This window comes from Sphaerodactylus townsendi, linkage group LG09 (genome assembly GCF_021028975.2).
Source record: "Sphaerodactylus townsendi isolate TG3544 linkage group LG09, MPM_Stown_v2.3, whole genome shotgun sequence".
Classification (NCBI taxonomy): Eukaryota; Metazoa; Chordata; class Lepidosauria; order Squamata; family Sphaerodactylidae; genus Sphaerodactylus; species Sphaerodactylus townsendi.
Genome location: NC_059433.1, coordinates 6,376,019 through 6,398,556, shown reverse-complemented (window position 1 = coordinate 6,398,556; position 22,538 = coordinate 6,376,019). Strand labels below are relative to the sequence as shown.

At 44.5% G+C, this 22,538-nt stretch overlaps 1 protein-coding gene across 1 annotated transcript in view; it reads left to right on the top strand.

Annotated features, from left to right (window-relative positions):
* Positions 1-22,538, top strand: part of CDH12 (cadherin 12) — a 966,930-nt gene that overhangs the window by 276,148 nt on the left and 668,244 nt on the right. Inside the window, exon 3 of the mRNA XM_048507175.1 lies at positions 14,913-14,994. The gene's annotated coding sequence lies outside the window, so the exon portion shown is untranslated. The remainder of the gene's footprint in view (positions 1-14,912; positions 14,995-22,538) is intronic.

Genomic DNA, 22,538 nt, shown 5'->3' with positions numbered 1-22,538 from the left:
TGATCTCACCTGGCTGCTACGTGCGGAGAGGAGCATCGGCGCCTGGGCCTAATCCTCACCTGGGGGCAAGGCCATTGTCCCTTTGTCCGGGACACCCGGTGGTTGTGAGCCAGGTAGTTCATGACCTGTGACTCATCGGGGGATGAGGGGTGGGGGAGCGGTGCGACCAGAAGGCCGTAGGAGCGCCGGTGTGCCGGCGCTCTACTTACGGTGCTGCTGGGTCAGCAGTGCATCCCTACACCAAGTCAAACATTTATGTTTGTCATTTAAGCCCTCCAGCAACCCTGCAACTAAAGGGGGTGAAGTCTTAATGCTATTTTAGTCTGGAAAGTGTTATTTTAAGCTATCAGTGGTCTCTGTATATCATCTGTTTTTTTACACTGGGCTGGTTTTTAATATTTGGTTTTAACTAGTCTTTTAATGTTTTGCTTTTATTATTTGCTATCTGGTGAGCCACCTCAGGCCGGTTCCTTTAGGGAGTCATAATTTTTAATAAATAAAATAATAACACATAATTGTGTCTAATGTGTGAACAATTCTACCCTAAACTCTAGCCGCAGAATGTAAGAGCTTTGTTTCAAACATCACAGTTACTAACATGCAAACCAAAACATTTGACAAATGCAGAAATCTTGACAACTACTGAACCACTAATACTTCATTCATTCATTCATTCATTCATTCATTCATTCATTCATTCATTCATTCATTCATTCATTCATTCATTCATTCATTCATTCATTCATTCATTCATTCATTTATTTATTTTTTATTTGATATACTGCCCTATCCCCAAAGGGCTCAGGGCGGTGAACAATAAAATATAAAAAACATACATATAAGTTAAAAACAATTACAGTCTAAAACGATGTCCCACAAAACCCATATGCAACCCTCCCAGGAGCAAAGTAGTGGGTCCTGATGTTAGTAGGGACCCCTGTAGAGCAGGGGGGTGGGGGCATCTTCAGCGGCTGGTCTCTCCGAAGGCCCGGTGGAACAACTCGGTCTTACAGGCCCTGCGGAACTCTCCAAGGTCCCGCAGGGCCCAGACAGCAGGTGGTAGAGTGTTCCACCAGGCAGGGGCCAGAGCTGTAAAGGCCCTGGCCTGAGTGGAGGCCAGCCGCATCATTGAGGGGGTAGGGATCTCCAGTAAATTGGCCTCTGCTGAGCGCAGAGGTCAACCCGGGACATATGGGGTAATGCGGTCCCGAAGGTACGAGGGTCCCAGGCCCCATAAGGCCTTAAAGGTTGAAGATGATTCGGAATTCAACCAGTAACCAATGCAGGCGGCGCAACACAGGGTAGATATGTTCTCGGAAGGCACCCCTTGTTAGCAGCCGGGCTGCTCACAGTTGAAGACCAACATTTATTTTGAAACTTGTCTCTCGTATTAACTCTCCTGATTTATATTGCCTTTTAAAAAAGTTTTCTGCTACAGTTTCTCATCCGGAAGGTTTGCTATGATAGTTTCACATCGTCTTTGCTTTAGGAAATGGGCACTGATAAAACTCCTGTATGAGTGACTTGTCTGGCGAGAAACACAGATGTTAGAGGTGAGGTAGAAATTGGAGCATCACCTTCCCGTTAGTATGCTGGTTAGCCCCAGGCAGGTTAGAAAACAAACAAGCAAAAAATCATTACAATACTTCGTTTCAGCATAAATAAAATGCCAGAGGGAATTAATTAGTCTAGTGTCCATGGAGGTCTTGATATGTTCCAGTTAGATAACATGGTACCTATTTTTTATCAGTCCACCAAATAAATATTAATAAAATGGGTAGACTGAAGTGACTTTCTTCATGCTTTAGAAGTGATGGACATTCAATGTTTATAAACTTGGAATTAATGCATAGAAAATAAACATTTTTTTCTATTGGCAGCAGCTGCTGGAGGTTTTCAGGTATGGAAGAAAAACACATAATATTTATAGCCATGACTGTGGCTCCAATCCTCAGCTTGCTTTCTTGCTTGCTTGCAGAAGAGAGGGGAGGCAATTTTGGCTATTTTCTCTTTCTTTGACTCCTACGAGTGTCAACTAATCTACACAGCACAATAGTAAGGGGTAAATTACTATAGTAGTAAGGGGAGGCAGGGAAGCTACCATTCTAAATGTGATTATGACTTTAAAATTCAAAAGCTATGTGTACTGAAAAACATTAAATATAAGACATCTACCTTGAGAATCAGAAAGAAGAGTTAAGAGAAATATCTGGGTAGGGGTGGGGGGGGGAATCACTTTATCATGTTTGTCAAGTTCTGCTGGTGTGTAAATATAGATAACACAAGATAAAAATCCTTTTACTGTAATATATATGCTGGGGAAAATGGAGGGATATAGCCCCAGGCTGGTGTTAAGATCTCTCCTACCTTAGATTAATGGAAGAAAACTATACAGTCCTAAACAAAGCATTTCTTCGGCAGAACAATATTTTCTGCTTTGTTACAGTTGTTATTCTGTGAATATAAATAATACAATATCAGACTGTGATCAAAGCCTTCAAATTCAATTTCTACCACATCAAATATGGGGGGAAATAATATTGACTTCTCATTTTTCTATGGTAAATGATATTCATTAGAATTTTGTACTGCAGGTAAAGCCACGCAGATTCCAGCCTTCCTCGTGGTGCATCTTAGTGCAAAACTCTCCATATGGGTAATATTTTACCTTCCCCGACCTCAACATAAGCTGGAAAGAAGGAAGAAAAAAAGAATTGCTGGTTTTCCTATCTGGCTGTTTTCTACTTTTAAGGAGTCTCGAAGTGGCTTACAATCGCCTTCCCTTCCCCTCCCCACAACAGACACCTTGTGGGGCAGGTGGGGCTGAGAGAGTTCTGAGAGAACTGTGACTACTAACTGAAGGTCACTCAGCAGGCTTCATCTGGAGGAGTGGGGAAACGGCCCTGGTTCTCCAGATTAGAAACCACTGCTCATAACGACTGCACCTTTTCAGAGGTGGGATCCGGCAGGTTCTCACCAGTTCCCGAGAGTGGGTTACTAATTATTTGTGTGTGCCGAGAGGGGGTTACTAATTGGGTCCGCTTTTCCATCTCCACACCCTTGCCTCCCCAAGAGGCATCCTGCCTTGGAACGTGAAGGTTCCATATAGCAATTGCGACTAATAATGTAACTCCCTGAACTGGCTTAATCCCTTCCAAGTACTGCAATTCATGGATTCTCAGCCTTTCGTACCTTTTATCTCACCAGTCTCTATCAAAGAACCTGTGTGTTTCACCATTGCTGTGTTCAGATTTGTGAGTTGGGGCATTTTCTATAATATGATGATGATTTAGAAATGACCTGGTGCAAAAAAAACTTTGGGGGGTTCATGGTGGAGTGGCTGCCCATGGGGGGGCATCCAACTCAGGTTTTGCCCAGGGCTCAGGTTTGCCTAGGTACGCCTCTGCCCCCTTTGCTGAGGGGGGGCTGGCGAGGGAACCTGTTACTAAAAATTGTGGATCCCACCACTGCACCTTTTACAGTTGTGGTATAAAAACTTGATTTTACTGAAATACTTTCAGAGGGACAGGGAAATTGTTCTTTTTCAAAACACACACACACAAGCTGTCAGGGTCAAAGCAGACAATTTGTGTCTCCCAAATGGCTGCAGCGCCATCTTAGAGTTGTTGGTTTTTTACTTTTGAAAATGAAGCCACAATCCTGCTGGGGATCCTGGTTCAGGGGGACAGACAGGTTTGTTCCTTGTTTGTTTTTAAAGATCTGGAAAAGGCAGCCATTTTGGCTCTCCTATTTATTATTTATGTATTTATGTATTTATGTATTTATGTATTTATGTATGTATGTATGTATGTATGTATGTATGTATGTATTCATTCATTCATTCATTCATTCATTCATTCATTCATTCATTCATTCATTTATTTATTTATTTATTTATTTATTTATTTATTTATCTATCTATCAAATGTCTAGGCTGCCTCATCCCCGAAGGGCTCGAGGTGGCTCACAACATGGCTGTATCCAACAGCAATTTAATACAACATAAAAACTGAATCCATTAAAATACAATCGCAGTTTATAACAATAAATAGATTAAAACAACAAAATTGTGTAAGACATACACACACAGCTTGAAAACAGTTTGAGGAGAGACATGAACCTTTTCCTCACAGCATATAGAAAAACTAAACAAACCCTTCAAATGGCACTGGGGCCTCTTCCGCACATGCAGAATAATGCCCTTTCAACCCACTTCCACAATTGTTTGTAAATGGATTTTGCTATTCCGCACAGTATAATCCAGCTGCAAAGTGGATTGAAAGCGCATTATTCTGCATGTGTGGAAGGAGCCTGTATCCCCAAAGCAGACTCAGGGATGCTGCCTAGTTTAGTTTGGTCCTTAGGTTGGGCAGGGACAGAATCTATGCATCCTGTCACTGATAGCTGTAGCTACATATTTCCTGTCCAGTGATGCCTAGTATGAAAGACTCTTGCAATTCCCAGATTCATTCCTCTCAGCTTCACCACACATTGCAGTCCCTTCTGAACATGCCTCCTCCCACTCTGCACACTTATCCATATGTGGAGAGAGAGGCCCGTTCTGCATGGGCCTGTGCAACAGTGGTACGCCATATATATAATGCCAGGGGAGCCCCGGTCCCGTTAGTACCATGAGGGTGGTCCCAGAACTGCCAAAGCCCATGGAGGCACCTCCGCATGGAGGTACTTCCGTTTTGTTTGTAAACTTCCCTTCCCCAGCAGAGCTCTGCAGGGTCAAGGGGACACGCCCCCATGGCCATGGCAACACCTTGGGGGTCAGAGGGCAGGAGGCGTGTCCCCTCATTGCTGCAGACCTCTGCAGGAGAAGGGAAGGGAAGTTTACAAACAAAACAAAGGCACCTAAAAGCGGCGTCTCTGACCTGGTGCCATTCACTCAGCACCAGGTGCAAAATGCTATTTCTGAAAAGACTTCTTAGTTTAGCAAGTCACAGAAACACTGTTTTCCCACCGGTTGGAGGGAGAAAGCACGGTGCTGCCTCGTTTCAGAGGTGGTGGCCATGCGAAGTTCTCCCCCCAACAGTGTTTTACTGGCCCACACCAGTGTTTTTGGCTCGTGCGGAGTGGGCCAGAGATTGGCAAGAGCATCCTGGCTCTTCCTCTGCCTTACCACAGGTGCCTCAACTTGAGGAACTATTGCTAGATGACTGATGCAGGCTGTTCCTGACATTAGACCTGGCCCTGAACAACATACAATGTCACTGTGGATGCTGGACCAAAAACAACTTGTCCAGCAGCTACTGTTGTTGGTCCAAGGCAGTCTCTGCTTTAGTTGGGGAAGTTAGCTGGAGACAGAAAGTAAAAGCAAATAACTGCAATTGATAATCTATTGTGAATTCCAAACAGCATATTTACAAGTTGTAGTGGGGAGTGCTGCTGGACCCCGTGTTACTTGCCGCGAGTAGCGCACATCAAAAGGTGAGCGGGGAAACGACCTCAAAGTGAAGGAGGCCAAACGTGCATAAATGTCCTTGAGAACTGGGGCAGAGCACAGGTAGAGCCCAGCAATGCAAGAACCTGGGTGGAGTTAGACGTGTGGTGGAAATCCTCCCAGGAACTAGCCTGTGAGAGAAAGGGGAAAGTCCATCAAGGATGGGCAGGAGACTAGGGAAGAGTGGTGCTCCTAACCTTGTCCCAGATAATGACTCAAACCATAGAACCAGGAGGTGGGGGTGATTGGTAGGGACTGGGAGAAAGTATGGGAAGGCTACGGAAGAGAGACAGACTCCTATATTGCCCGTACAAGGGCAGGGCTCCAGGAAGGAGAGGATAATCTGAACACACTGGAAACATGGAAAGAGGTTGAAGAAGATGCAGTTCAAAAAAGATCTACATCTGGCAAAAATGAGATTCATGCATACTGGACGGGGGAAATGCTATGGGGTAGCAGTGTGTATGGACAAGATCTCGGCTTAAGGGTGGACATGACCTGCCAATGTGATGCTGTGGCAAAGAGATCTGATTTGGTCTTGGGGTGTCACAACAGAAGCACATATTATGAGAAGTTACAGTCCATTTGTACACCACATTGGTAGGACTGCACCTGGAGTGTTGTGTAGAGTTCTGGAGGCCTCACTTCAGAAACGATGTGGACAGAATGGAGCAGGTGCAGAGGAGAGCGACAAGGATAATCACAGGCCTGGAGTACAAGCCCAATGAGGAAAGGTTGAGGGACTTGGAAATGTGCCGTCTGGAGAAGAGGAGGTTGAGGGGGGACATGACTGCTGTCTTAAAGTATTTGAAAGACTACTTCTTAGAGGAGGGCAAGGAGCTGTCCCGACTGACAGCAGAAGGTAGGACTCACAATAATGGGTATAAATTATGTACCCACTGAAAATTAGGGGGAAAATGTTTACAGTAAGAGTAGTTCAGCAGTGAAATTAACTCTCTGTGGAGGTGATGAGCTCCCCCTCTCTGGCAGTCTTTAAGCAGCAGATTGAGGAACACACATCAGGAATGCTTTAGGCCAATCCTGCATTGAGCACGGGGTTGGACTAGATGGCCTGAATAGCCCCTTCCAACTCTATGATTCTGTGGGCCTTTCCCCACTTACCTTAAGCCCCGCGCTACTTGAGGAGAGTAGCCCGGGGTCCCCCGGCTCTTCCCATGAGAGGGTAGCGACAGTGCAGCCGCCCCGATGCTGCCGCTGTTGCGCCCCCTCAGCGCACAGCATCCCTGGCGCTCTTGCAAAGGGCGCCTTTTGATGACCCCGCGCAGAGCGCAGGGTTGTGGGGACGCCGGGGCACGTGCCAGGGATGAGCGCTCGCTGAGAGCAGTGCGCGGCATAGGGGGGATAGGAAAGAGTGGGGAAAGGCCCTATAATACTTTGGGTTTAAACAACATTTTCATTAAGAGATGGTGTTTCTAAGATTTTGATAGCTTCTACAACACCAGCTGATGCTGTGATCCTATCACTTCACAGGGGTCTTCAGCAAGTTCTGAACATATTTAACTCCATTAAGGTCACGACCCTTTCCTCAAGAGAAATTAATATCTAGCTTAGCTTGACAGAAACTAATTCTACTCACTGTTCTCTGGACTGTGACATAATAATCACAATTCTCATTTTTTTAAAAGATAATTTCCCCCTTCAAGTAACCCAGGAGACCTCAGAAGCAATTAGATTGCAGTCCAGTAGCACCTTGGGGACGAACAAGCTTTTGGGGGGTATAAACTTTTGAAAGTCAAAACTCACTTCATCAGATTTGATGAAAGGATCTGAAAAAGGGAATTTTGACTCTTGAAAGCTCTCCCCCCCCCCAATTTTTTTGTCCCTTAGGTGCTATTGGATTTGAATCTAGTATACTACTTCAGATCAACATGGCCACCCTGTGAAAATAACATCAAAAGCAATTGATACCCATGGAACAATTGGATTGTTAACCCATGTAGTATATATAGCTATGTCTGGAACTGGGAGAAAGCTTTGCTGAATATTTATTTGGCTGCAATGGCTATCATTGTCCTATTGTCCTATTGTCCTATCAATTGTCCTATTGTCATTCCTAAAATGGCTGACATCTACCTGCAGCCATAAGTATAATAACCTGTAGGGAAATCTGCTTCTAGATTTAGAGGTTGCTCAGGTATGGTAGCTTTTCATATGTTTCAGGTTGAAAAGTGGGTCATTCCCTCCCAGAAAGACCAATTTAATCCCGTGTTATCATTGCAAATGAAATTGGACATTAGAGTGCAATTGGTGGCACACTTTTTTAAACACGCTCATTTATGCCATTAAATGTCCTAATAATAGTGTTTCTGATGAGTTATGCAAAATGACAAATAAATGGCTATTTCTAATAAGTGAATCCCTCTTGGGACTGTTAGCAGCGGGAATGAAAAAATCTGTATTAATGACAAGTTCCTCGGTGATTACCGGTGATTGTAGAACAGTGCACTCTTTTTAACACTAATTTCATGAAATCAGCTCAAAGCTAAGAAGAATGCTTTTCAAGCACGGAAAATAGCTAGGTGCCTTGAGGTTTTAGCATTTTAAGTCTGAATCTGTGACTTTAGATCAAATGTGTCTTTATGAAAATGTCCTGCTCCCAACTGTCTTGTTTTTTTAAGAAGCCCATGATAAATCTGACAGCTGATGGAATGTACAGAATATGGGTTAGTGGTTTTAAAGATTAGATTTAACAAGGAGGCTTTCAAAATTCTAAATGTCCACATTTTAATTTTTCTAATTATAGCTATAGCACATGTTCATTTCATTTACTGTATTTGTCATACAGTTTTAGCAGTTTTTTAGCAACCAAGCTTACTCACAGGTAAAGGATTGCACTTTAGTTCTTCGCATGAAAATCAGTGGGGTTTAACAGCGCTTAACAGGGTTACCTACAGTGTCTCCCCAAAACTAGGTCTTAGGTTTAATGCTAATAATTGAGCCCAGCAACCCAGACCAGCCTACATGTGTGTGAGGGGACGACAACTGTGTTTACGGGTGCCCACAGAGAGGGCTCTGAGTGCCACCTCTGGCACCCGTGTCACAGGTTCGCCACCACTGACCTAGTACCTGGCTTTCAGAAAGGCAGTTCTGCCAGATTACCAAAGTACAGTTGCCTTTATTCTCACCATAAATCCCCCCTCCTGGTTTCCCATGGAATGTGCGAATAATACAGTGGAAGAAAGATGTTTGGAGTTGAGCATCTCAAGGCCAGCATGGTGATAGTATTCAGCCACCTACCACCCCCTCCTGCTGGGAAGGTGCCAGGGTTACTTCCAGTTATCTATAGTAGCAAGCATCAAAGGAACAGAAAGTTAACATATCGGGGGGGGGGCGGGGGTGCAAGTCACCCCTTCCTCTTAGCAAGATGTGAGATCCTACACAACCCTTTGATGGCAGGAGCGAAGACATCCTGACAAGAGCCCATTTTATTTAATGTTAAAATGGGCCTTGGTGCTAGTAACATATAACAGCGGGATGCTCATTATTAATCTACTTTTTCATGGCTTAACACTTGTGGTGGGTCTACTTTAGAACCCATTACGGATGTGCAATTAAGTCAGTGCAGTCTTTTTCAGTGACTCTAGTCTTCTCAGCAGTGGCGTAGGAGGTTAAGAGCTCGTGTATCTAATCTGGAGGAACCGGGTTTGATTCCCAGCTCTGCCGCCTGAGCTGTGGAGGCTTCTCTGGGGAATTCAGATTAGCCTGTGCACTCCCACACACGCCAGCTGGGTGACCTTGGGCTAGTCACAGCTTCTCGGAGCTCTCTCAGCCCCACCCACCTCACAGGGTGTTTGTTGTGAGGGGGGAAGGGCAAGGAGATTGTCAGCCCCTTTGAGTATCCTGCGGGAGGGAAAGGAGGGATATAAATACAAAACTCTTCTTCTTCTTCTTCATAATGTGATCATAGCCTCAAATTAGCCATTTTCACTTCTAGGGAGAGTTCAGGCTTGATCTGATCTAGCACCCACTTATTTGTCGTTTTGGTGATCCACAGTATTTATAAAACTCTTCTCCAACACCACATTTCATAGGAATCAATGTCCACCCTGTCAAATGTCTTCATGGCCCAACTTTTACACCCATACATTGCAGTAGGAAATTAATTATGAATTATCTTGATCTTCATTGTCCAACTTCCACAGCCCTACAGGGTAGTAGGGAACACTATGACATGAATTACCTTGCTCTTGGTAGCCAGTGACTCACAATCCTACTCTGGTCTAATCAAGCGGAGCGTACTCTCAAGGCAAAGTTCTGAGAATGGCACTGCCAGTCCAGTTATCCTGACAATCCAGAGGTTTTGCTTGAATCTGAAAGTATTGTAAATACTCTGACTATTTGGGGTTTGATCTCACTCTGTGCTTGGGGGATTCACTCCAATGATGACAGTCATAAATATTAAGGAAGAAAGAGTAAAAGGTTCTCTCTTCCCTTCTCGTCATCAAATTTCATCCCTGCCCCTATCTTCTTTATTCAGTAACGATAGAGGCTGAACTTCTTGTTCCATTTTAATGCATGAATAAGGTAAGTAGAAGAGTTTAGATTTATACCCCACCTTTCTCCCCTGTAAGAAGTCTCAAAGCAGCGTACCAACTCCTTCCCTTCCTCTTCCCACAACAGACACCTTGTGAGGTGGGTAGGACTGAGAGAGTCCTGAGAGAACTGTGATGGCCCCAAGGTCACCCAGCAGGCATTATGTAGAGGAGCGGGGAAACAAGCCCAGTTCACAAGATAAGAGTCTACTGGTCAGGTGGAGGAAGGAGTGGGGAATCAAACTTGGCTCTTCAAATTAGAGTCCACCACTCTAAACCACTACACTATGCTGGCTCTATGTAGTGATAGTTCCATTATTTTTAACACAGTCTAGTTGTGCTCTCTCTCTCTCTCTCTCTCTCTCTCTCTCTCTCTCTCTCACACACACACACACACACACACACAGAGAGAGAGAGAGAGCAGTGTTATTATGATTTTTCAGTCGATTCTGAGCATTGCTTTGAAACCTCTTCTAAGCATCCCATTTGATGTACTTAATGCCTCCCCCCTCAACTAAGTCAACTGAATAAAAGGCTGTAAACTGAATCAAGGCAAACCAATTAATGAATCGATCCTTTCTACAGTATGCAAGCATTGTCTCTTACAGGGATTACAAATCACTCCCATTTCTTTGCAGTCAGGACAGGGGAAGGGAAATAGCTAAAGTTGGTGAGAAAAAAAGATATCCTAAAGGGATCGGCTCTGCATGTTAAGAATAACAATTACAGAAAACAACTGAAGAGTCATTGCTATTAAAGTCCTGCATCCTTCTTGAATGGAAATAAAGATACTGAACAGCTTCTCCAAAGCACCCACTTTAACTTCCTTTACTTGGTCAGCTTGATTTTGTTCACAGTTCCACCACGCCAAGCTTCAAAGGAATGTTGCTTTTTGTACCATGTAAAAAATGTCTGCCAGTCGCCCATTCTTATCCGGATCTTTCAGCAAGGCTTGAAAGAAGCCAAATATCAGAGTGCCCAGAGGATGCTGTAGCAGGAGCTGTGGGCAAGCCAGTGTGTAAATCGCCTTCTGTATATAACTGCAGTATCCCACCAGTGGAGGCAATATAGAGTGGGAGATGAATCTTTATGTGAAGCTCCTATACTTGTGTAGCCTGCTTACTCTAGAATAGCCCCAGTGGTAGGATCCAAAAATTTTAGTAACAGGTTCCCATGGTGGTGGGATTCAAACAGTGGCGTAGCACCAATGGGGCTGGGTGGGGCACAACGGGGGCGTGGCCAGGCATTCCAGGGGCGGGGCATTAATAATTTCTCTGTTACTGTAAAAAAACTCTTACTGTAAAAAAAAGTTCCTAATTTCCAGCTGGTATCTTTCTGTCCATAATTTAAACTCATTATAGCAAGTCCTATCGTCTACTGCCAACAGAAACAACTGCTCCTTCTCTAATTGACTGCCTGTCAAATACTTAATACTTTCAAATGCTTAATTTTGTTTCTAGAAATCAAAAAAAGGATACTTTCCTTAAACAAAGAACTTTACCATATTTCTAAAACATGTTTTTAAAACAGCCCAACAGGAAGAATTATCCCGTTTTCTACCTTCGCTAGCCAGCCACATAGGAAACAACAGGACTTTATGATTTTTGGACCTAATGGAATTTCTAACGGAAAAGCAGACCCAATTAGAAACCCCCTCTCGGCACACACAAATAATTAGTAACCCACTCTCGGGAACTTGTAAGAACCTGCTGGATCCCACCTCTGAATAGCCCCATTGAAGTAAATGGAGTGTTCCAGGGCAAGGAACAAGTGGATTGGTGCTATAGAATTTTGCTGGCTTTCAGAAGGGGGGGGGGATTTTTCATATCAAAGCAAGTATTCTGTGAAACCTTCCTACAATGTGTGTGGAGTTAGTACAAACTGATTTTCTTTTTTGGTATCAGCCCGTATAAAGGGTGGTTTATCCCAAGGGTTTGAGCTGTTGATGGTATATTGTGTTGACTTTCAGACATTTTATGGAACTAGTCAACTGATGAAAGAATCCTCTCAGAGGAGCTGAGCAAATCAGTGAAAGAGGGTTTTTGTGTCCCCGTGAGAATAAATTTGTGTATGTGAGAAAATACATGAGAGATTTACATTGTGCTTGCCAGAAAAGCAATATATGCATATTTTAAATAAATACATGAAAGAGAATATTGTGTGTCAGGGAGTGAATTTTTAAAATGTATTTGGAAGTTGTATATCCTCTTCAACTGGTAAGTGGGAATGTGTGCCAGTGTGCAAGAGAAAGGGTACGTGAGCATCAGTGTGAGAGAACGTTGTATGAAAGTGCTTGTGTGTGTGAACTAATCCTTCTCTTCAGGTATCACGTGGCAGGATCTATGTGTTAGTACATATAGGTCCCACAGCTCCAGACATTATCTTTCTGGGGTCAGGAAAGATTGTTAGGGAAAGGGGGAATGAGAGGGGAAACCCATATCCCTTAGGTTATTTAATTAAAAATGCACATTTTTACAGGAGAAATTAATGTCAAAGAAATAGATAAGGCCAAAAGTGAAGATTTGTAAGATTGTTCTCCTAAGTGAGCAAAAAATTGAAACTGGACTGTTTAAACTGGGTTAACAAAAAGTTTGTGCCATTTGTAGTTCTTGGGTAAATGGAGAGTTCCACCCTGCTGTGTGAATTTTTAAAATGTTGTATGTTGATTTCCAAGGCTGTCATTCCCCTCATAGATACTGAACTTGAAGAGCGGGACCCCTCCACCTAGGGTGGGTAAACCATGACCAACTGATAGGCCCCCTCAGGCTGGGTGGGTCATGACAGATGATGAGCCTCCTCCCCTCCTCCTCCCCTCCCCACAGGATGTGTGGGCCTCAACCAGATGATGCCCCCCCTCCCCCAGGGTGGGTGGGCTATGACCAGATAATGGGCCCCGTTCCCTCCCTTTCCCTCTCTGCAGGGTGGGTGGGCCATGACCAGATTGAAAAAACCTAACACCCCCCCCCACAGATCTATGGAATAGAGGCTTTTACAACTCAATAGCTTTCTTACAGAGCTTGATAAGGTACAGAGCAGCCACTGGCTGTTATATAAATAACGGCACTAGATTCAACTAGGCCATAATTGCGACAGGGGGTAGGGCACATTGTGAGCTCTGGAGCAGTGAACATGCATGCCCTGGGCCAGCTGGGCAGCCGAGCCACACCACATTGAGGTGGTAGCCCATTGCATGCCTGGGATGGCCTTAGCTTGTGCAGGGGCATCAGAGGACAGGGTCTTCCCACATGGGAGTTTGGTTTCATTCGCTAGGATGGGAGCTTCCATCCCTGAGGACAGGGGTTGGCTGTTCCCCGAGCAAAATGCTGGGAAGGGGGGTCATTGGCGTTTGTTGGCTTACAAATGGGTGTGGGACTGCCCCTGTTGTTTCTCTGTTTCTCTGTTACTGTTTACACAGAGCCGCAGGAAAGTCGGACCCAGATATGGATCATTGGGCATAGTAACGTCCACTGGGCCGGTGCTTACTCACACTCAGCTCCTTGGGGCACAAACCTGGACCTTGCAGAGGGTGTGGACGTTGTTTGGCTTGGCCAGCAGGGTATGCACTGGGAGGTCCTGTTGCCAGCTATTCAGGAGGTGCTCCAGAGGTTTGGTGCACCTCAGGGGCTAGTCATTCACCTGGGTGAGAATGACCTCCCAGCTTTGAATGGCCTGGAACTGTCCTTGCAGATGGCGGCCGGCCTCCATGAAGTCCTGGTTGATTCCAGATGTTACTCTGTTTTGGTCCCACCTTCTCCCCAGGCTATGGTGGAAGGATGCCTGGGAGCCGAAAAACATGGATGTGGCACGCCACAAAGTGTGCAAGGCGGCAGCACGGGTTGGTCCGGGAGCTCGGTGGTAGCATTATCCCACACCCTGTGATAACCACCAGAAGAATGTGAGCTTGCGCGCTGGACCTCCCTATGGTTGGGGACCTCCTTAAGAGGCTTGGGGTGGGGCGGGCTCATGGCACATGCCGTGGAGGCCTCTGCAATTCAAGCCCGACACCCAGCAGTTAGGGGGCCACAAAGGGCAGGCGCCCCAGTGGCCCAGTACCTCTCTGTCCTCCCCAGTAGGGATTGGGGTTGTTGCTGGGGTCAGCCAGGGGTGCTGACTGGCTGCTGAATGGATGTGCTTCTCTTGCTTGCCCAGCTTCTGCCTTAATAAGAATAAAAAGGGTTGCGGCCCATTTTAATTCCAAGACGTGTCCTGGTTATTCACCAGACGAAACCTCTGCACATTTGGGCGCAAACCATATTCAGAATAAAGTTGGTGGGCTTTTCCCTGCCAAAATCTAAAAGAGATGCATCTCTTGTTGATTTTGTCCTGAAGCAACATTTAAAGCATAACAGAGACTGTAGGAAAGTCCTAAAGCAGTTTATTTCTACAACGCGTAGAGTAACAAAGAAAGCTGAATCTAAGCTCTCCAGCTTAGATCCAGAGATTATATCCTTCAACCCCCATTTGACCCCCACCAAATGTGCTCTACAAACTCTACAACATTTGCACTACAGAGCTTCAAAGAACCTGGGAACCATTCGCACCTTCTTGCAGGAGACCTGGCGCCAGGGAGTTGCCAGGGAGGGAAGAGGGAAACAGGAAAGCATTTACAGGAAAACATTTGCAATTCTTACACAGCAAGACATCTGGGCACTGACAGGCTTGGTCCTGACAATATTGAGGAAGGTGGCTCCAGCAGAACATCTGTAGGAATTCTGAGACATGCTAAAGAACTTTGGAAAGACTAATGAAATGTCTTGGAAAGGGGAGGAAATGTACATATCTGCAATAATGAATGTTCTTCTCACTGTCACAGGATCCTTGCTCGCTGAAATGATAATTGTTGCTATCTTTTATTGTTGTGTTGTGCTGTTTTTAGTAAACTGTTCTGTATTTTTTCCCTTTTTTGGCAGATCAGTTACCAGTTGCATTAAATGACTTGGGGAGTTTGACTACACTTCTGAGATCTTGGATGATTTAGAATCACATTTTCAGGTAACAAAATGAGGGGAGGGGTTATGATATATGCTGATATCCAAAGGGTTGTGCTATGTGGGCCGAAACGTTGTGGTCACATCATGGATGTTCACGTATTTTTCTGTCAGCAGTAAGCATCTTCTACTTGATTTGAAATCTCTATTTTGAAAGAGATCAGCCAAGCAATACTGAAGGGTGGGAATCCTACTTAAGACAGAACTCTTCAGTCTCACAATTAAAGGCATGTTGCTTTGGATTGTGAGCATTCTTCTTAACAATTTTGTGTGTGTAAAATGTACATTTTGCCATTTCTACACAACATACTTTAGAAAAAGGAGACAAAAGAAAAGGAGACCTTTTCCTGATCTCAGCCTCTGGGTAATATCCTTCACCAAATTGGAATTTGGCTTTGGGATCATGCACCCCTGATATCATTTGAGTGACCTTTGTACAAGACAGCAAACCATGTACATGATACAGTTATGGGGTGCCCAACATGAATATTTCTTCGTCCTGCTAAAGGGATCACACAAATCAAGTAGAGTTGCATACTGCATATGAAGATGCTGGCCCATCTAGCCTAGCGCTGAATGATCCAACAAGCAGTAGCTATTTAAAATCTCAGACTTTTTACCTCTTGTTGCCTGAGATTCTGTCATGGAGGTGCAAGAGATTAAGCCTTGACCAATGGCATGCAATGCTGGCGTTCGATTGCTGAGTTAGTGCTCAATCTAGAAGTTCCTCCAGTGTTGATTCAGTTATGTCTTGTTTCCCGTTTGAGATTTCCAAGCAAGCAAAAAAGTGAGTTTTGTGTCCCTCGTCTTCACGACTATTGGCTGGTTTTCTACTTTTAAATCAAAAGATGGCCTTTGTTTGAATAATTCCGGAAGAGATGAACTATAGGCAACATTCCATTTGTTATCGCTGAACATTTGCATCTGGTAGAATGGTAGTTTGGAGTAGCCATGGCTGTTTCTTGTGCAGTGGAAGGCAGTGGCATAGTGGGGGGTGCGCGATGCACTGGGTGCACATCAGGGCGGGGGTGTGGTGAGGGCGTTCCGGGGGCGTTCCAGGGTGTGGCGGGGCAGGCAGGGGCATGGCAGGGCGCACGCTTGCCCCAGGTGCGGTTTCTCCTCGCTCCGACCCTTGCGGAAGGTAGTTTGTCCTGCTGAAAGTCAAAGCAAGGGTGTTATCTGAATGCTGAGTAATGGAGTGGTTGCGATCCCATCATATTTTGTGTGCCTCAGCCCTGTTGTTTTCTGCATGCTGTCTTTCCAAACAATCTCCCAACTGTTCTCTGCTGATAAAATGTTTTTGTTTGTCTGCACAAAAAAACAATTTCTTAATTCTGGGGTGGCGACGTCATGAGTGATTTTGCTACACACCCGGTATTTTTTATCCCTTTTTTTGGTGTGTGCATGTGGTATATTGCTTTGTTGATTTGATGGTATGTTTCATACAATTTTGAAAAAAAAATTAAAAAAGAAAAGAAGCAGGAAATGCCAATGTGAAAAAATTGAGCAAGGTGGGGAATGCGGGGGGGGGGAATGGTGGACAGCCAAGGGGATAGGGGCCCCCCTAGAGGGCATGGATCAGGCCAGGCTTTTTGGTGAGGTGGGAAAGATTGAATGGATATCTCTGCATTGCTAAGGGAAGACAGCTTGGAAATGTTTTTGGGGAAGTGAGACTCCCCTAAACTGGAAGGTAAGTCTACACTGGCAGCCACAACACAGTGAGAAGACCCTGGCCAAGTCAGGCAGCTCCCCCCCTCCCCACTTCAAAGTGCAGCAGTGTGGCAAGCCGCCCAGCAGCTTCAGCACTGTGAAACCAGGAAGGAGCTCATACCTAGCATGATGGAGCTTGCAGTAGCAGGCAGGTGGGGCAGGGGCAGCAGAGCAGGGGCCAAAAGCATAAGCATAAGCATTTATTGTCATTGTGCACGCACAACGAAAATTTACAGCAGCATTCCTCGATGCACACAATTCCAGACTCATACCCCATCCTCACTTTCCCCTTCCTCCACCCATCCCTACACAGCCCCAAACACATCAACACGAAGCCACGGAGTTCAGCATCAACACAGCTCTAGAGTAGAAGCTGTCTCTAAGCCTCTTTGTCCTAGTTTTTATAGACCTGTATCGTCTGCCGGATGGTAACAGTTCAAAAAGAGAGTGTGCTGGATGAGACGGGTCTCTCAGCATATTTTGGGCTTTCTTTAGGCTTCGGGAATTATAGAGTTCTTCCAAGGAGGGGAGAGGGCAGCCGATAATCCTCTGTGCAGTAGTGATCACACTTTGGAGCGCCTTCCTATCTGCCACTGCGCAACTGGAGAACCATACACAGATGCAAAAAACTGGGCAGGTGAGGGTCTGTGTGCAGGAAGCTTCATTTTATAGCATTATATTTACAGAGTTCTGTCTCCTGGGGCATTACATCTTACATCATGGTATGTTTTTCCTGATACAACATGTCTCTACATGCAATGTATGTTCAGAAAAGAGAAGATGGGTGTGATTTTTACCATTTAAATGTGATAACTCTTGAACGTCACCTACTTTTTGGCTACCTATTGTACGATCTGTAGCTAACTGGTCAGAGCTCTTATTTTGTTTGGGGGTAAACAAGTTGAGGTTATGATTTTCAGTACCTAAGTCTGGAGAACAAATTAATTAAGTTCTCTTAAAAACTCTTGATCTCTGCTGTAGTTCTGCACTTCAAACTTACCTATTGTGTTAGAGTTGTCCATTTTTTTACGGGATTAAGTTATAAAACTGATGCCAAATAAGACTCCCGATATTCAAAAAACCACAACCCTCCCCTTGTGAATAAGATTCCTGTGGGGTCACATTAATTAGCAAAATATCTGGGCTCACTATAGTGTAGTCGACCCACGTGGTCAGCGCAAGAACGAGACGAGACGCAGAGATAACATCTGGTGGAGATCGCCAGCAGCGGGAGCGCGGAGGTCCGTGTTCCTAGCGAGTCTCCCGCGTGCTGGTTCCTGGCACCTTTTATTATGATTCCAATGGGGGCGTGTAGAAGGGCGGAACGGGGGGAGCCCGGGAGAGCGGGAGAGCGGGAGATCATCATGTGATGCATGATCTCACCTGGCTGCTACGTGCGGAGAGAAGCGTAAGCGTCTGGGCCTAATCCTCACCTGGGGGCAAGACCATTGTCCCTTTGTCCGGGACACCCGGTGACTGTGAGCCAGATAGTTCATGACCCGTGACTCATTGGGGGATGAGGAGTGGGGGTGCGGTGCGACCAGAAGGCCGTAGGGGCGCCGGTGTGCCAGCGCTCTACTTACGGTGCTGCTGGGTCAGCAGTGCATTACTACACTATAGGCCTAAATGTCCTGTCAAAAATAATTTCCCCCGCCATAAAAGTTCTTCTTTTAGGAAAACTGTCCTGACTGTCCACTCTGTATTTTTCTTTCCTTTGTTTGGAATCTGGTACAACGTGATTTTTACCCTTTCATCACTTAACCTCCCTCTCTCTTTTTTTTAACTCCAGCATGATTTTACTTGACTGCTTGCAGGCTTTCAAAATCAGGACTTTTCAGCCTTGCTAACCATTCATTCTATTCTAGCCAATTGCACAGAGAATTCACATTTGGAAAGATTCATGGCAGGCTGTGCACCTTTTTGCCTCCGCTTTCTGGTTTTCCCTTTTACACAGGGCCTTTCCCCACTTACCTTAAGACCCGCACTACTCTCCTCAAGTAGAGCGGGGTCCCCCGGCACTCCCCATTACAGGGGCGGCGACAGTGCAGCCGTCCCGATGCTGCTGCTGTCGTGCCCCCTCAGCGCAGAGCGTGGGGTCGTGGGGATGCCTGGGCACGCGCCAGAAATGATGCGCACTGAGAGGAGCGCATGGCATAGGGGGGATCATGGTGAGTGGGGAAACGCCCATAGACAATTTACGCTTGAAAGACTTGTGACAGATTTCACACCAGCCCCTAGTGCTGATTGGAGGGGCCTGCCAAACAATTGATAGGGCACCACCCTTTCTTGCCCCACCTTGGCAATGGGCCTGAGTAGGGGGCACGTGGCAATTCCACTACTGAACCCCCAGTTGCTGGATCATGCTCTTTTGTGCTATTAGTTTACGTGCTGCAGCGACTGAATTTGAAAGACAGCCTGCTGCGTGCCTCTTAGCTTCTCATTTACAATTCCTGGGGTGAAAACAACAGGAAGCCAAACATGAAATGGAGAGACCGTTAATCCGAGATAAGAAGATATGATTAAACACTGATGCACTCTCGTGCCTTTCATTATAGTGGCAAAATCTTGCTTAACTTTCAATTAGCCCATCAGTAAGGAAGGGAACAGAGCAGAAAGGAAACCTCTGTTTTCACCTGGTTTTTTTTGTTTTGTTTTCCTCTTGAGTTTGTGCAGCTGCAGTCAAAATCATGTTGTTTTTGAGCTTGCATGATAGGTGATCATCCAGGGCCTCATAATGCCACCCTCTCTGACAAAAAAATAATAATAAAGCATACCAGCGTTAATAACCACAGAGAGAAGTAAAATCCCTTCATTACAATCAGGGCAACACTTTGGGAATTGAGGATCCGCTGCTTTTGTAGGAGAACAATCCACCACTGACTTTACAGATGACTGTGCAATTTAAACAGCTGGCAGAACAACCACATCGCCGTAGATGCGGGTGAGTGGGGGGGGAGGTGCCCAGAGCCTCATCAATCTTGGGGAGGATTAAAAACAACAAACATTTATCTTCTTAACCTCCTAAAGCAACATTGCAAAGCTGAGGATTACAACTGGCTGGGCATGTAATCTTCATTCAGGGAGAAAAGGTGTTACGGTTGGTTGTTCTTGCTTTGCTTTCCCTTACCATTTTTTCCCTCTGTTGGAAGTGATGCATGCCTGTTGTGAAAAAACATATATATTTTTTAAAAAATGAAATGTATTGATCTGTCACCAAGGGAGGGTCCCTCAAGGCCTAAGTTACCTTTGATGCTAATTGCTTATCCACCCACTCAGTCAGTCAAGTATTTATTGTTTGAGCCATTGGCTGTAACAATACAAAAATACATGCAGTTAAAACAGTAACTTAGTTAAAACAATAATTTAAATTAAAACAATAATTTAGTTTTACATTAAAATATAAATTATTAGTGTTCACAATCTCTAAAATTAAAATGCCCCCCATCAAATAACCGCCAGATGTTTCTTTTGCAGTTTCTTCCAGTTAGTCTAAGTTAATTTCTCCAGTACTTCTCATTACAACATTAGTTCAAAACAGCGCTTTAAATACTTTCTTTGCCTCCTCAGTAGTTTCCTAGCCGCCAGGGCAAAGAGAGCCATCTTATAAGAAACATAGGAATCAATATCCGATAATAAGAAAATCAGTTTCTCATCATTGGACAAAAAAGCTGTCCTAGGTAGTATTGGCTCCAAAAACCTTTTCCTTATTTCAGAATATAAAGGACGGGAGAGTATGTAGTGGAAGAGATCCTCAGGCTCTTGTTTTCCACAGATACAAAAGCATGTCCATAAATGTCTACAACACTTCTATAAATAGTTCTCAAAAATCTAAAAATAAATCCATGCACAGTTAAGAACATAAGAACATAAGAACAAGCCAGCTGGATCAGACCAGAGTCCATCTAGTCCAGCACTCTGCTACTCGCAGTGGCCCACCAGGTGCCTTTGGGAGCTCACATGCAGGATGTGAAAGCAATGGCCTTCTGCGGCTGTTGCTCCCGAGCACCTGGTCTGCTTAGGCATTTGCAATCTGAGATCAAGGAGGATCAAGATTGGGAGCCATAGATCGACTTCTCCTCCATAAATCTGTCCAAGCCCTTTTAAAAGCTATCCAGGTTAGTGGCCATCACCACCTCCCATGGCAGCATATTCCAAACACCAATCACACGTTGCATGAAGAAGTGTTTCCTTTTAGTAGTCCTAATTCTTCCCCCCAGCATTTTCAATGAATGCCCCCTGGTTCTAGTAATGTGAGAAAGAGAGAAAGTTGTCATCTATGTGTCATGTGTTCAAATATTGGCAGAGTTCTAAGATCCTCCATCTACTGATTTGCTGGAGGTGGGCTTTTATCTTTTCAGTGTCATAATGCAAGTCCTTTAGCTGGAGTGAGAACATCCACTTATGTTGACTGTCGTTCACCTCTAAGTGGCAGGCAGATAGTTTAAAAGTATGGAAGGAACCCTCAACAATCAATGGACCTTCTAATACAAAATTGATCCAAGTAATAAATTCTTCCCAGAAAAACCAGATGACTGGACATGCCCAAAGCATATATTTAAGGAATGTGTCATGTAAGCTACAATTCCAACAGTCAGGTACTTTACTTAGTCCTGTGCTAAGGAGTCACTGCGGTGTCTAGTACATCTTAAACATTTTTTTTGCTGAATAAGTTGGAATTTGAGATCCATAGAGTGTGCAAATATAAACTTTAAGTTTTGGCAAAACAGGGCTATTTAGTTCAGTATTCTATTCATTCCTGAGACTCTGCTTATCATGCTCATTAACTGACAGCAAATATTTATAAAACAAATATTGTAGCTTTTGTTTTCTGCCTTGATTCTATTAGAATTTTCAGGAGAAAGGGGAACTATGAGACACTTACATCTCAATCCAAATGGGAAAAGGTGGAGTGGCGGCCAGCACTGGCACCTGTAAGATGGACCTGTTCCGCCAGGCATTTGGCCAGCCTGGTTAAAAACATCACTGCCATTTCATCTGGCCTCCCATGGGCGTAAAGGGAGGGAGGGGGGAGGGTGAAACGCCAACTGACGCTGTACAGTTCCGGGTTTTATTATTGCTAATTAGTTTTTATGTTATGTTTTTAAGCTGTATTTATCACTGTTGTTCACCACCCTGAGCCCCTAGGGGGAGGGCAGTTTAGAAATCAATCAATCAATCAATCAATCAATCAATCAATCAATCAATCAATCAATCAATCAATCAATCAATCAATCAATCAATCAATCAATCAATCAATCAATCAATCAATCAATCAATCAATCAAATAAATAAATAAATAAATAAATAAATAAATAAATAAATAAATAAATGTGACATCATATCTAGACCTCAGTTAAGAAAATGACAAAAAAAACCTCATCATCATAATCTATCCATTTAGTAGTTCTTAATTATCATATCATACCAGAAGTTGCATATTCTTCTGCATTGGTGGGCCCCATGAACATTAAGGTTTATATAAATTTTCTGCACATTTGCCTTCCTCCCGTCATACTAGGGATATCACTGAGTTTTTCAATCATGTGGATCGAAGCCTTCCCTGTCTCAGGATCTTCTGTGTATTAGTGCAAGCTCAGTTCAGATCTCCAGACGATCTCTCCTAGCAGCTTTGCTTCGATGTTGAAAAGCACAGGGGTCAAAATGAAACCTTGCAGAACCCTGCAGGCCAATATTCAACTGGTTGTGGTGGGTTTTCCGGGGCTGTGCAGACATATTCATTTTGGAACCGTTGTTATGTTGACTCCAATAGTTGTGTTTAGCCTCCCTTTTCAGATCAGTTAGTTCTAGGGATGTGGGGATCCATTTGTCTATTAGGCT